Raw genomic sequence first — 14,664 nt, 5'->3', positions numbered from 1 at the left:
ATGCGATAAGGATGCTGTCGCAAGGGTGCGTTTGTACCAGTGTCGATTGTGTGCATAACGACAGAGGTGCGACGCAGATACGTGTGAGGAAGTTCGAAGGCAGAAGTGAAGCTTTGTAGAAGGGCACCAAGTTGATCGCGTTGCGCGGGTGGAAGATCTGCGTCAATAGCTTGTTGTAAAACATCGGGCGATGTCAAAGCGGTCGCTATATCGCAAGAGCTGAGGACATTATCGTGGAATGAGGTAGGCGTGGCAGGATGAGTATTTACAAGCGCGGGATCAAGTTCTTCAATACGACCGTGGCACGCGCCGCGCAGAATGCCGTACGGGCATGAAAATGGATTCGAGACGTACATTGCACTTAGGCCACATTTGAACCTGATAACAGCAAACGAAGGAGGAGGCAGGGATGGCGTGAAGCGGCATCCGAAGGTGTTAAGAAGGCAGACGAAGTAGTAATGCCTTCACAGGAGAGTGGAACCGAGGCAGCAGAAAATGAAGGAATGTCTGTGCCACTGGCGACGAGGAGGTTTGCAGACCGGGTAGGGACGTCACACAAGACGGTATCAAAAAAAGGAAAGCAGGCAACTTCCGCGCAGGCGCAGTAAATAATGGCACAATGTGTGGAAAGGAAATCGTAGTCCAGGATGATGTCGTGCGAGCAGTGAGCAAGTACTATAAACTCGTTGGTGCATAAGAAGCCTTCGACGAGAACACGAGCCGTGCACGCCGCTGAGGGATGAATGCGCTGTGATGAGGCGGTGTTAGTGAAACGTTGGACAGCGTGGTGGTCACATTGCGAAGACTACGGCAAAGACCTTCATTGATGACGGATACAGCAGCGTTTGTGTCAACAAGAGCAAATATTGCGACGCCTCGGCAAACGCTTGTATTATGTTAGCGGGAGAACACGGAGGGCTTTCAGGGTTTGAACCAAGCGCAGTTCTTTCCCTGAGAACTGCGACTACTAGTTTCCCTCAACAGCGCCGGTAGAACGTCGAAGAAGCGGGGAAGGTGAACGGCGACGAGGTGAAGATAATCGGCGAGTGGTATACGGTTGATTGTCGCGAGATACAAAATTGGAACCGGGTGGAGTTCCGAGGTCTGCTTGGTATTGTATGAGTATGTTGCGAATTCGCAGGATCGCAGCGGAGCACCACAGCAAGATGACCAGTGTGGCAGACTTCTCATTTTGAACAGCCCGTGCTCTGCTTGCGCTCCGAGCACGCGCTGTACATCTTTATTTTCCTCTAACGGGCTGGTAATGCTGATCTCAGCGCCTTCGCTTTATAGCGTCAGCGGGCGCTATGAATAGTTCCGGAGGTCACACCGAGAAGGTGGAAGGTGTTGGCGGCAAATGCGTGCAACATGGCCCGGCAGCCTGTAATAGTAGCAGATTTGCCGGTTGTCCGCGGTACGCCAAGGCTCCGTAGGGCGTTGGCGTACCCTTGGAACAGGGATATCGAATGCAGAGTCAGGCAAAGGTGAATGATGATTGGAAGGGGCGGCTTGGTAGGAAACAGATGCGGTTGGCATTAGCTGCCTGGCTGCAACCTGAGCGTAGCTGAGCGGTGCCTTTACTAGCGCCTGCACAGGGTTGGCGGCAGCACAGAGCTGGTCGGGTGTACGGGGCTAGTCGGGAGCACGGTGCTGGGCGGGAGGACTGCAGCGATGTGTTCCTGCATGACACGCCGTATGATAGGGGCCAAGGAGAGAGTTATGTCCGGAACAAGGCGGCCAGTATCTTGTAATTGAGGGCCGAGGGATAGCTGGCGGGCGACCTCTTCTCGAACGAAGGCTTTGATTTGTTGAATCAAAGGGCTGTCCTCTGAGGAAGTAGAACCGCCCAGTGCTAGTGTAGAGATGGTGTCGTCTCTAACGGACCACCGGGTAGAAGCATGCTGCTTACAAAACTCGTCGTAGGTCTGGCAAAGTTTAATCACGTCACTGATAGTGGCAGGATTTTTCACCCAGAGCATCTGACAGGCGTCCTCAAAGATGCCTTTCAGGATGTTTTCAATCTTAGCCGCTTCGGACATAGTAGGTCGACATGTTTGCATAGGTCAACAATATTTTCTATGTAACTAGTGAATGACTCTTCGGCATGCTAAACGCGCTCAAGCAAGCGTTGCTCTGCTCGGGGCTTGCGAACTGCAGGATGGCCGGACAGTTCCGAAAAATTCTTCTTAAATGCAGACCAAGATGGCAGGTCTGTCGCATGGTCGCGAAAGCAGAGTTTCGCCACGTCAGTCAGAGAAAAGATTACGTTACTTAGCTTGATAGTGTCGTCTCATCTGTTGTAACTGCTGACATGCTCATACGCCGAAAACCGATCGTCAACATCTTGGTCACCCGTGCCACTGAGAAGGCATGGATCACGCTGGCATAGAACGCCAGAACATAGGACCGTGGTAGGAATGGGCGGCAAAGTATAGGTAGTCTCGTCCGGTATGATGGAAGCTGAGGGCAATGTGCGGCTTCTTAGTTCCAGGGTGGATGGGAACGTACCCCGTTGCAACTGGACGAATTGTAGAGGTGCGTTTATTCAGTCAACACAGGACCAGGCGCTGAAGATGAACTCGCAGCGGAGCCTCAGGCATAGCGAATCACACAGACACCAGCCAAGTTATTCGTCCACGGGTGCGCCAGTGTGCGTTGCATGCCAGTGGCTATGATGATGATATGATATGACATGAGGACGATATATATATATATATATATATATATATATATATATATATATATATATATATGAAGGAAAGAAGCCAACAGTCGGCGAAGCCAAGGAAAGCGTTGGGGATGGTACTTTATGTCTTTTTTTTTAAATATTCTCTTGGATAATCACAGAAATGAGTAATGTAATCCGTTTAGGGGATAGATAATTAAACACAAAGTAGAAGAAAGAACAACGTGCCGATGGTGGGAATCGAACCCACGACGTCCGAATAACGCGTCCGGTGCTCTACCAACTGAGCTACATCGGCCGCTGTCCCCCTGCTACTTTCTTGGGTATTTATGTTGTCGGTATACGAACCTTGAGAGTGTTCACCAGCGCCACCCTCAGCCGTAGCGGCGGACGTGGAACGTCCTTTGTACCGCCAGCGTCACGTAGAACGTGATCAAGAGCGAGGGCGAAAGCTGTGCTAGAACCCTCTTACGCTACCTATGGCTTCAAGACTGCCAGAACCGAGACCCTCGTAATCTACAAGCAGATCAATTAAGGGGAAATGAGGGTGCTCGTTATAATACATGAAGGAAAGAAGCCAACAGTCGGCGAAGCCAAGGAAAGCGTTGGGGATGGTACTTTATGTCTTATTTTTTTTAAATATTCTCTTGGATAATCACAGAAATGAGTAATGTAATCCATTTAGGGGAAATATAATTAAACACAAAGTAGAAGAAAAAAACAACGTGCCGATGGTGGGAACCGAACCCACGACCTCCGAATAACGCGTCCGGTGATCTACCAACTGAGCTACATCGGCCGCTGTCCCCCCTGCTACTTTTTTGGGTATTTATGTTGTCTGTATACGAACATTGAGAGTGTTCACCAGCGCCACCCTCAGCCGTAGCGGCGGACGTGGAACGTCCTTTGTACCGCCAGCGTCACGTAGAACGTGATCAAGAGCGAGGGCGAAATTTTTGCTAGAACCCTCTTACGCTACCTATGGCTTCAAGACTGCCAGAACCGAGACCCCCGTAAGCTACAAGCAGATCAATTAAGGGGAAAGGAGGGTGCTCGTTATAATACATGAAGGAAAGAAGCCAACAGTCGGCGAAGCCAAGGAAAGCGTTGGGGATGGTACTTTATGCCTTTTTTTTTAAATATTCTATATATATATATATATATATATATATATATATATATATATATATATATGGAGCAAAGCCAACAGTCGGCAAGGCCAAGGAAAGCATTTAGGATTGTACTTCGTCTTTATTTAGTTCTTACTTAGGTAATCACATAAATTGGTAATGTAATCTGTTTGGTGGAAAGATAAACACAAAGTATAAGGAAAAACAACGTGCCGATGGTGGGAACCGAACCCACGGCCTTCGAATGTCGCGTCCGATGCTCTTCTAACTGAGTTACATCGGCCACGGTCCAACCTGCTGCTTTCTTGTGTATTAATGCTGTCTGTATACGAACCTTGAGAGTGTTCAACAGCGCCACCCTCAACCATGGAGGTGGACGTGGCACGTCCTGTGTCTCCGCCAGCGTCACGTAGAACGTGATAAAGAGCATAGAATGCCGGCACGTTGTTTTTCCTTGTACATTGCGTTTCATTATTTCTCCCCTAAACAGCTTGCATTACTAATTTATGTGATTACCAGAATAAAAATAAAATGACAAAGTACTATCCCCAATATCTTTGTTGGCCTAGGCGACTGCTGGCTTCTTTCCTTCATCTATTATAACGAGCACCCTCATTTCCCTCTATACATACACACAAAAATACATACATACATACATACATACATATATATATATATATATATATATATATATATATTGTTACTGAGCGGTATTCGCTGGCCGTGCTGACGAAAAAGAAGTGCGACAGACTCCCAGAAGAAGACGACGCAGACGAGTGCTTTGCTGTGCGAGTGCTGTGCTGTGATTATCCTCAGTGGTGTGGACAACTGCCGTACTGTGAAATATTTCCCGTAACATCTCTTGGTGGAGGTGAATCTATTCGATCCCCTGTCACAAGCTGGATCTCCGCAGCGGCTGCCACATCGGAACCACCACGATGACTACCGACGCCTCTACCTCTACAGCCGCTGCACCTGCTGTTGTAATGGCCCACCCCCGTGACCCCGGAACCTTCTGCGGGACCGACGACATCGACGTAGACGACTGGCTAGCCCTATACGAGCGCGTGAGCAAGCACAACAGGTGGGATGCCACACTCATTCTCGCGAATGTAATATTTTACTTGGCTGGGACCGCGCGGGTCTGGTTTGAAACCCACGAAGACGTTTTAACATCTTGGGATATTTGCAAACAAAAGCTGCACGACCTATTCGGAAAGCCTATTGGCCACCACATTGCCTCCAAAAAAGCGCTCGCCTCTCGCGCCCAAACGTCTACGGAGTCTTATCTCTCTTACATCCAAGACGTCCTGTGTCTATGCCGCAAAGTCGACCAAGGCATGCCTGAGGAGGATAAAGTCGGCCACATAGTAAAGGGCATTGCCGACGATGCTTTCAACCTCCTTTTATGCAGGGATTTTTCCACCGTGGACTCTGTACTACAAGTGTGCCGACGTTTCGAACAAGTGAAACAGAGGCGCATATCTCATCGTTTCGACCGTCTACCGAACACGGCTGCAAGCTCTTCCTGTGTCGATCTTCCGCCTCCTCGACCGCCAACTAATGACACTACTTTGACCCGCATCGTCCGCCAAGAGCTCGAGTCCTGCAGCTTCACTCTCGCATACCCACGACAATACCTTGGCTACAATATCACTCATTCAGGCTGTTGTTCGCCACGAGGTTGCCAATATGGGTCTTCCTTCTACCTGCCGCACCGACACCGTGGATTCAGGACCTGCCCCTCCAGTAATTGCAGCTACCTCACCCACCGCCTGTTTCTCGCCCCGATATCGGTACCGCAATCCGAATGAGGGGCGTACCCATGAAAATCGTCCCATCTGTTTTACTTGTTCCCGCGTTGGCCACATTTCCCGTCACTGCCGTAGCCGTTGGTTCACGCCATCTCGTCAATTCACATACTTCGACCGCCGCGGAGACTATTCCCCTCGCTATACCTCACCTCGCCCCGACCAGAACACTGTTGACCGCGATGTCCCTGCTCATGCTGCCAACCGTTCATCATCCCCGCAGACCCGACGCTCGCGTTCTCCTCTTCCTCGCCGCCGTTTGTCCCCGTCCTATTCCAGCCACATACCGGAAAACTAGCCAATGCAGCTCCCGGAGGTGACGCTGCATTTGTGACCCGGACTGAAAAACCTCTGCTGACCCCTGTCCTACAAAATAATCGCATCGACGTCCTTGTGGATGGTGTTTCCGTTTCTGCTCTCATTGATACCGGTGCACAACTGACCGTTCTGAGCTCCTCATTTCGCCGTCGCCTCAAAAAAGTCCTTACTCCAGCCGTCTCGCCCAGAGTTCGCTTTGCCAAAGGAAGCCCTGCCGCCGCGGTTGGCATGTGCACAGCGCGAGTTACCATTGGTGGTCGTCATGCTCCAGTATTGTTCACCGTCCTCCAAGAATGCCCCCACGACGTTATCCTTGGCATTGACTTTTTAACAGCCCACTCTGCCCTCATTGACTGCTCTACCGGCCTACTTCGCTTGGACCTTCCGCCCTGCTCTGAAGACCCCTCCTGCTCACCCCGCCTTCGATCAGCACAGTTCTGCCGCCTTCCTCCTGAAGCTGCCGTCTACATCCCTATGTCACCATTCCCACCCGTCCCAGACGGCGACTATCTCGCGTGTCCCATCACTGATGTCATCTTGCAGCGTCACGTCACCCTTCCTCATCTGATTGTGCATATCCCCCAGAACCGTGCCACTCTCGCGGTCCTTAACTTCAGCTTATCAACTCAAGTTCTGCCCGAGGGAATTTCACTAGCAGAGCTGTCGCCGATGACCGATTGTGCCACTTCAGCTCTGACTACCGATAATCCAAATGCCGTCCCTGCAACACCTCCCTCGTCCTCTACATCGCACCCTGATCCTGTTAAAAGCATGATTGCAGCTGATCTCCAGCCTGAATTCGCCGAGGTAAAACAGCTTTTGCTCACCTACAGTGACCTTTTTGACTTCGGTACCCGCCCAATGGGTCAAACCATAGTTGTCAGTCACCGCATTAAAACCGGTGACGCCAGTCCTATTCACAGGTGGCCCTATCGTGTTTCGCTCACTGAGCGACGTGTCATCCAAAAGAGGTCGATAAAATGTTGGCGAACGACATAATTGAGCCTTCCAGTAGCCCCTGGGTATCCCCTGTTGTGTTGGTCAAAAAGAAAGATAACAGCTGGAGATTCTGCATTGACTATCGTCATTTAAATAAGATAACCAGAAAAGATGTGTATCCTGTTCCGCGTATAGACGACGCGCTTGATATTTTGCACGGAGCCAGCTACTTTTCGTCCATCGACCTTCGTTCCGGCTACTGGCAGATCTCTGTCTACGAGAGAGACCGTGAAAAAACAGCGTTCATCACCCCTGACGGCCTTTATCAATTCAAAGTCATGCCTTTTGGCCTTTGCAATGCCCCAGCTACCTTCGAACGTATGATGGACTCTTTGCTCCGAGGCTTCAAGTGGACCATTTGCTTGTGTTATCTTGACGATGTAATAGTTTTCTCGTCTACATTTGAAAGCCATCTCCGTCGCCTTTCTACAATCCTAGCGCTTTTTCGACGGTCGCGGGACTGCAACTAAACTACAAAAAGTGCAGCTTTGGTCACCGACAAATCAAAGTCCTTGGTCACTTGGTTAATGCTGCCGGCGTTCAGCCTGATCCAGACAAGATTCGTGCCGTCAGCGATTTTCCCATTCCACGTTCATCCAGCGATGTTCGAAGCTTTATTGGCCTATGTTCTTATTTCCGACGATTCGTCCCGAATTTCGCAGCGCTAACTCGTCCTCTCACCAAACTCCTAAAGAAAGACGTTTCATTCTCCTGGGGGCCGGAACAAGTTGCAGCTTTCTCGGAACTTATTGCTGCTCTCACAACTTCACCCGTCTTGGCCCATTTCAGCCCATCTGCCAATACTGAACTCCGCCCCGACGCAAGTGGCCATGGCATGGGAGCTATACTTGCCCAGCGGCAACACGGCCACACAAGGGTAATTGCGTATGCCAGCCGCCTCTTATCTACGTCCGAACAAAATTACTCTATCACAGAGCGAGAGTGCCTGGCACTCGTTTGGGCTATTACAAAATTCCGCCCTTGTTTGTTTGGCCGGCATTTTACTGTTATAACAGACCATCATGCCTTGTGTTGGCTCTCCTCCCTCAAAGATCCTACAGGCCGTTTGGGACGCTGGGCGCTTCGATTACAAGAGTATACATTTTCCGTCGTGTACAAGTCCGGCCGGCTTCACCAAGATGTAGACTGCTTGTCCCGTCATCCCGTCGACTCTCCTAGTCCTACCGACTCTGACGATGAAGCATGTGTCTTGTCTGTGTCGGCCTTTTCTAACATTGCCGACGAACAACATTTAGATCCTTTGCTCCATTCTATTATCCTACGTCTGACCTGCGACCGACCTGATCCATCTCTTGCCTTATATGTACTCCACGAGAACACCCTATACCGACGCAATATGCGACCAGACGGCGCAGACCTTTTGCTCGTCGTTCCTCAACATCTGCGTTCCACCATCCTTGACCAGTTTCATGATGCTCCAACGGCTGGCCACCTGGGTGTCTCTCGCACATACGACAGCCTGCGCCGACGCTTCTACTGGCCGGGGCTCTACCGCTCCGTCCAGCAATACATTGCCGCATGTGAACTGTGTCAGCGTCGAAAGAAGCCCACAATTTTGCCTTCAGGCCATTTGCAGCCGATCCCTCTACCCACTGACCCGTTATCCCGTGTAGGTGTTGACCTTCTTGGGCCCTTTCCAGTTTCCGCCTCAGGGAACAAATGGATCGCCGTCGCCATCGATTATACTACGCGGTATGCTATTACCAGAGCCATTCCGACCAGCTGCGCCACAGACGTCGCTGACTTCTTCCTAGAAAACGTGATTCTACATCATGGTGCCCCTCGTGAACTACTAACTGACCGTGGCCGCTGCTTTCTGTCGCGAGTGGTCGACGAAATTCTCCGTTCGTGCTCCGTCCGTCACAAATTCACCACAGCCTATCACCCCCAGACCAACGGCCTCACGGAACGCCTAAACCGTACCCTCACAGACATGCTGTCCATGTATGTGTCTGACGACCACCGGGATTGGGACGTTCATCTACCCTTTGTGACATTCGCCTACAATTCATCAGTCCATTCTACCGCTGGATACTCCCCATTTTATCTGTTATTTGGCCGACACCCGTTACTGCCCTTCGACACCTCACTACCCGCGGCAGACACCACCAGTACTTACGCCACTGATACCGTAGCCCGCGCTTATGATCCCCGCCGGATAGCTCATGCCAGGCTCTCTGCATCCCAAGACTCTCAAAAGTTCCGGTACGACAGTCGCCACCTTGATGTCCACTACACTCCTGGGTCACTCGTCTTGCTGTGGCTCCCGTGCCATCGCGTGGGCTTGTGTGAAAAACTTTTGCCCCGCTACACAGGCCCTTACCGAGTTTAGCGCCCCGTGACAGACGTCACATACGAAGTTGAATCTGTGTCTCCGAAATCCTCGTCCGGAGCGCCATCCTCTGAAGTAGTGCATGTGTCCCGCATGAAGCCCTATTATGCACGTTCTGTTTCACAAACGTAGAACGCACCGGGACTGTGCTTTTCCCGAGGGGGGTAGTGTTACTGAGCGGTATTCGCTTGCCGTGCTGACGAAAAAGAAGTGCGACAGACTCCCAGAAGAAGACGACGTAGACGAGTGCTTTGCTGTGCGAGTGCTGTGCTGTGATTATCCTCAGTGGTGTGGACAACTGCCGTACTGTGAAATATTTCCCGTAACAATATATATATATATATAATAACGAGCTTTATTGTACGGCGAGCTCGTTTATTGGGTTTAAGATAGCAGCTTGTACTTCCGGGCTTGTCCCGCTGATGCTTGCGTCTCGTTCCGCCATGCTGGCACAAGGTCTTCGTTACGATCACCCCCCGGAGAAGAGGTAGTCATCCTGGCAACTTCAAGGAACAATATGCCTGGGTCGTAGTACACTTTTAAGCGAGAGACAGAAGCGAGAGACAGACAGTCTCACGCACATGTCATCAAAGATCAAGCGAAGGCGTGTCGGCTCGACGATATAGTTGACGGGTGAAGTGCGCTCAAAGACGCTGTAGGGTCCGTGATATTTCGTTAGCAGCTTAGAAGAGAAATCATTTTATGTAGAGGGCACACGAGTCCAAACATCAGCTTGTGGAAGAAAGCTGTTGGTGGCACGAGCGGCGACAAAACGATTTTGTCGTCGCCCGGTCGTGAGGCTTCAACAAGTGGGCAAGCTGCCTGCAGTCCTCAGCTTGTCTAGTTGCTTCAGATACGGTGGTGGCTTTAAAAGAATCAGGCCGGTTGGGTAGTATTGTGTCCAGTGGGAAAGATTGCTCAGGTGCATATAAAAGAAAAATAGTGAGGATCCGGCGGTGGTCTGCGTAGCGGTTGTGCGCATACGGGACGAGGGTAGTTGTGTCCCAGTTGGAATGGTTGGCAGCGACATCCATTGACAACATGTCACCTAGTGTTCGGTTCAATCTTACTGCCTGAGCGTTACTCATCCGGTGGTAGGCCATTGTAATGCGGTGGGTGGTATTACGTTGCTACAACATGGACGGACCCGCTTCAGATAAACATACACGACCCCGGTCGCTCAGCAGTTCCGGCGGGGCCCCGTGCCGAAGTATAATGGGGTGTAAGATGAAGACGGTAAGATTACGTGCCGCAGCAGCATGTAGAGTGGCGGTTTCAGCGTAGCGGGTGAGATGATCTACTGCCACAATGACCCAGTGGTTTCCGGTTGCGGTCTAGGGAAGCGGGCCATAGAGATCAATTCCGACTCGTTCGAGAGGACTGAATGGGCAAGAAACAGGCTTAATGGGGCAGGTCGGATGGCGATGGCCGAGATTGCGGTGTTGACAATCAAGACAGGAGCAGATGAACTTGCAAACGTACATGCACATTCTGCGCCATCAGTAACGCAGGAGATGTCGAGTATAAGTCTTGAATGCTCCAGCGGGAGCGGCTGGCAGACCATCGTGAAATGAAGAGCAGATTTCGAATCGTAAGTGTCGAGGAATAAGAAGCCGCCGTTCGCAGAAAGAAGAAAGATAATTTCAGCAGTATAAAAGGCCATCCGCAATTGTGAGATGCCTCACGGCGGATTGCACGAGGCGCCGAAATGGTTGAAGGATGCGAAAGGAAGAATTGAAAGGAGGCCGTCAATCCAGGGAGAGGTGATCTGCTCGACTGCCTTGTTTGTCAGAGACAATGAACTACAATCAATTGGACAATCGCAAAGATTTTCAGGCATGGAGGGAATGTGACAATGCGTCAGCGTCGTTCTGCTTCATTCCAGGGCAGTACACCGCATGAATATCATATTCTTGAAGCGGTAAGCCCCAGTGTGTCCTTATATGGCAAGCCAGCCAACACAGGGAATGGTGGTACGTAACCACTTCGAATGGTCGGCCATACACGCAAGGGTGGAGTTTCACTATCACCAAAACTATGTCTAGGCACTTCTCCGTAATGAGCAGTTTAGCTACGGCTTCGTCAAAGTGCGGCTCCCGTAGGCTATAACATAGTCAACACACACGGGATTACGGTGCGCTAGAACAGCACTGATACATCAGCGGTGAGGTAAGCAGACGGCGCAACGTGCTCAACGCTTTGTCACATGAAGAGCACGAGCCGGAGAGCTCGTTGCTTCCACGAAGGAGAGGTATCAAGGGAGTCATGACGAAAGCAAATGTGCGGATGAAGAGTTGGAAGTAAGAGCAGAGGCGGAAAGAACTTCGAAGTTCTTTCACCGTGGACAGTTTTGGGAACGCAGAGAGAGCACAAAATTTTATTGGATCAGGGAGAACATCGTATTTAAAGACATGGCTCAAAATTTTCATTTGACGTGCGGCAAAGGGACATTTCTTTTTAAGTTCAACCGGAGGCCAGCTCCGAAAAAAATATTCCTAGATATGTTGCAATTGAGCGAGATGGGTCGGGAAATCTGGGGAGAAAAGAACAATGTCGTCCAAGTAGCACAAGAAGGTCTCGGACTTGAGGCCGCGCAATACGGTGTCCATCATGCACTCGAACATGGCAGTTGCATTACACATTCCGAATGGAATGACATCAAATTCCTACAGTCACTTTGGGTCATGAAAGCTGTCTTGTTACGGTCAGCACTAGCCAGCTGGACTTTCCAGTACCCTGAAAGGAGGTCTAAAATGAGAAAAACCTGCTCATTGCAAACAGGCAATGGCGTCATAAGTGCGGGCCAAGGATAGAAGTCCTTGCGGGTGATTTTATTCAAGCGCCAGTAGTGAACGCAAAACGTTTGGTGTAAACTTCCTGCTGTTGCCGTGAACTTGTTTCTGTTGCTCCAGCTTCAACAGAATGAGGGCACGGCTACATGGTAGCTTTTTCTATCGCAAGCAGCTTTCTGTCCAATGGTACATCGAAGATGATTGATTCACGTTTATGACTCACCGCATTCATGTATTTATATCAACAACATTTTTCTGGAGTTATTTTGTTCAATGCAGTACCACAGCGGCACGGCGAATGTGGCCGTTTCTCTGGCACATAAATCACCTATCCTCCAAGGGCAGGCAGTTCCTGCTCGTATGATTCGCAGTTGCGTCGAACACATCCACATCGCTGGAGGGCGCTCACAGGAATCTGAAACTCAAGCCGACGTGTACACACCTCTGTTTGATCCCAACGTGTAAACAATCATTTGAGCTTATCGTGATGAACTGACCAAAGCGGTGTTCGTGGTAGGTACTTCTCTTGCAAGCACTTTATAGATGGCATGTGTGTACATGGGCCTCTTTCCTTCTGTACAATGGAAACGCCTAATATGTTCGCGCTAAAAGGTGCATAAAAAATTATTGGGCAATGCATAATTAGCGAGTTTACAACTTCTGTGCATGAATCAAACTGCGCAGTTTCGTCGGCGGTCGTCTGTACGATTTCATCCTTTCAGCAATGATGGAAGTTGGTGACGCAACCTTTCCTCCAAACAAGGTTTGCTGTCTATCAAACGTCGGGGTCGACGGCAGCTCCGATGTTTACAGTGGCTGCAGTTAAGGGTCGATAAGGCTCAGAAAGGTGACCATGTTTTCAACTCTGGTGGCTTGGTTGATTAGCAATTACGGGGTAGCCTTTTTGTTCGACTGCCAGTTGCTTGTTGAATCGTAGCACGTATTGAAGTTTCCCGGTCGGCACGTGCTTGATCTCGTCGGTTTCACATTTGATTTGCTATCTGACGTCTCAATGGCGGATCGCTGTCGTTCCGCAAGGCTGATTTTTTCGGATTCCATGCTGTGCCAATCCCACCTTAGTCGTTAGTGTTGTTTACCTTGCTTTGCAGCTTAAGGAGAATGGCACTGACTGTTGAGCGGCGAAGCAAAGTAAACTGAAAACGTATTGCACAAGCAGCACAAGCATCATCTAAAAGTTTCTTCAATATTTATAAAAAGCGCTAAATTGCGCCTTACGCCTGCTTTTGTGGAGCTCATATAGGAGGTAAAATCATGATCGAATCCAGTTTGTTGATCTGCAGCTTATTGTTTAAAGTATAAGTGGGTGTTTGGTTTTTCAGCCGCACTCGAAGAATGCCCCTTTGTTCCTGTGATATTGTCCATTCTGAGTTGGTTAAACTTCGTATAGGTAAGCTTTGCTGGAAATGTGCTTTAGAAAGATTACGCACCCACAATATAACGCATTGCATCCACTTCAAGGTTGATAGAAGTTTATCTGCAGGTTATCAGGCCCATTTAGTCTGTAGCATTTCTGATAGAAATGACATCAAGGTAAGCGCCAGATTGAAAAGAAACCTTTTCAGGTAATGCCTTATTGCATTTTAATTCAACAATTTGAAAAAAAGAAGCAATCTTCTAACACAGGATACACTTGGTCTTCCTAGCGCCATACAAGGTTGCCACATTATGTTCGATGGTGACTATAAAACGTGCTAAAATGAGTGTAAGACCAAACACCAAACGCTGTACTCTAAATTCAGCGCTAGGGTGTGAGATGCCTTCTACGAGCGTCAAAAGTTATGTAGGGCCAACGGCGAAATGTTTCAATGAGCGCAACTTTTGGGCAACGTGCGGCTGAAGAGCAGGCCTGCCTTTATACCGTATCTTTTGCAAAAACTGCTGTCCTTTGTGCGGGCGGAGTCTGACTTTGGACTCCATCTTACCTTATGTCCTTTAGTTCACCCGCGATACATTAGCGGTGCAGGAGAGATCCCACTTAGGATCTGAATCGACTCTGTCCGTTAGTTCATCAAACCAGGTTTCTGGCAGGAGCTCTGAATAAGACGGAGAAGTTATCGAGGTATTTTGCATTCATAATTGAAACGAGAACTGCGTTAGCACGCTTTCTTTTGACTTACCTGAAAATGAGCTTTCTTTAGGTATGAAGAAAACCATCCTGTCACTACTCTTTGTTTTAGTATTTATTCATATTCTTTGCCAATTTTTATCTACATTTTAGTTATTTGCACCTGTAATATATCTTTTGTTTAAGTTTTCCACATTTTCCGTCAACTGTGAATGTGTCTCTGAAAGTATTGTACGTGTTAATATGTTTTATTTAACTATTGTTATTTCGGGGTTCGGTTCAAGAAATGACATGCAGCTTTCTTGCGGAAATTCGAAGCGTTCAAGGTAACTTTATCCAAGAAATAAAAATAAGACGTTTGAGGTAGGCCAGAGAAACCATTTGTATACAACTTCCAGTGACCTGGCGCACCACGGAGAAATTGTATTTGAATTGATAATCAGTAATTAGAATAACTTTTCTAATTTACTAACTATTGCCTTTAAACAA

General features: G+C 49.1%; 1 protein-coding gene and 1 non-coding gene across 2 annotated transcripts in view; one reads left to right on the top strand and one right to left on the bottom strand.

Moving 5' to 3' along the window:
* Positions 1–14,664, top strand: part of LOC146174267 (uncharacterized) — a 65,460-nt gene that overhangs the window by 22,520 nt on the left and 28,276 nt on the right. The window lies entirely within an intron of this gene.
* TRNAT-CGU (transfer RNA threonine (anticodon CGU)) lies at positions 2,912–2,984 on the bottom strand. Its single transcript has one exon. It is a non-coding gene; the product is annotated as a tRNA-Thr (tRNA).

Source organism: Amblyomma maculatum, chromosome 11 (genome assembly GCF_055883805.1).
Source record: "Amblyomma maculatum isolate TAMU_Amacu chromosome 11, ASM5588380v1, whole genome shotgun sequence".
Lineage (NCBI taxonomy): Eukaryota > Metazoa > Arthropoda > Arachnida > Ixodida > Ixodidae > Amblyomma > Amblyomma maculatum.
This window is presented reverse-complemented; position numbering and strand designations above follow the sequence as displayed.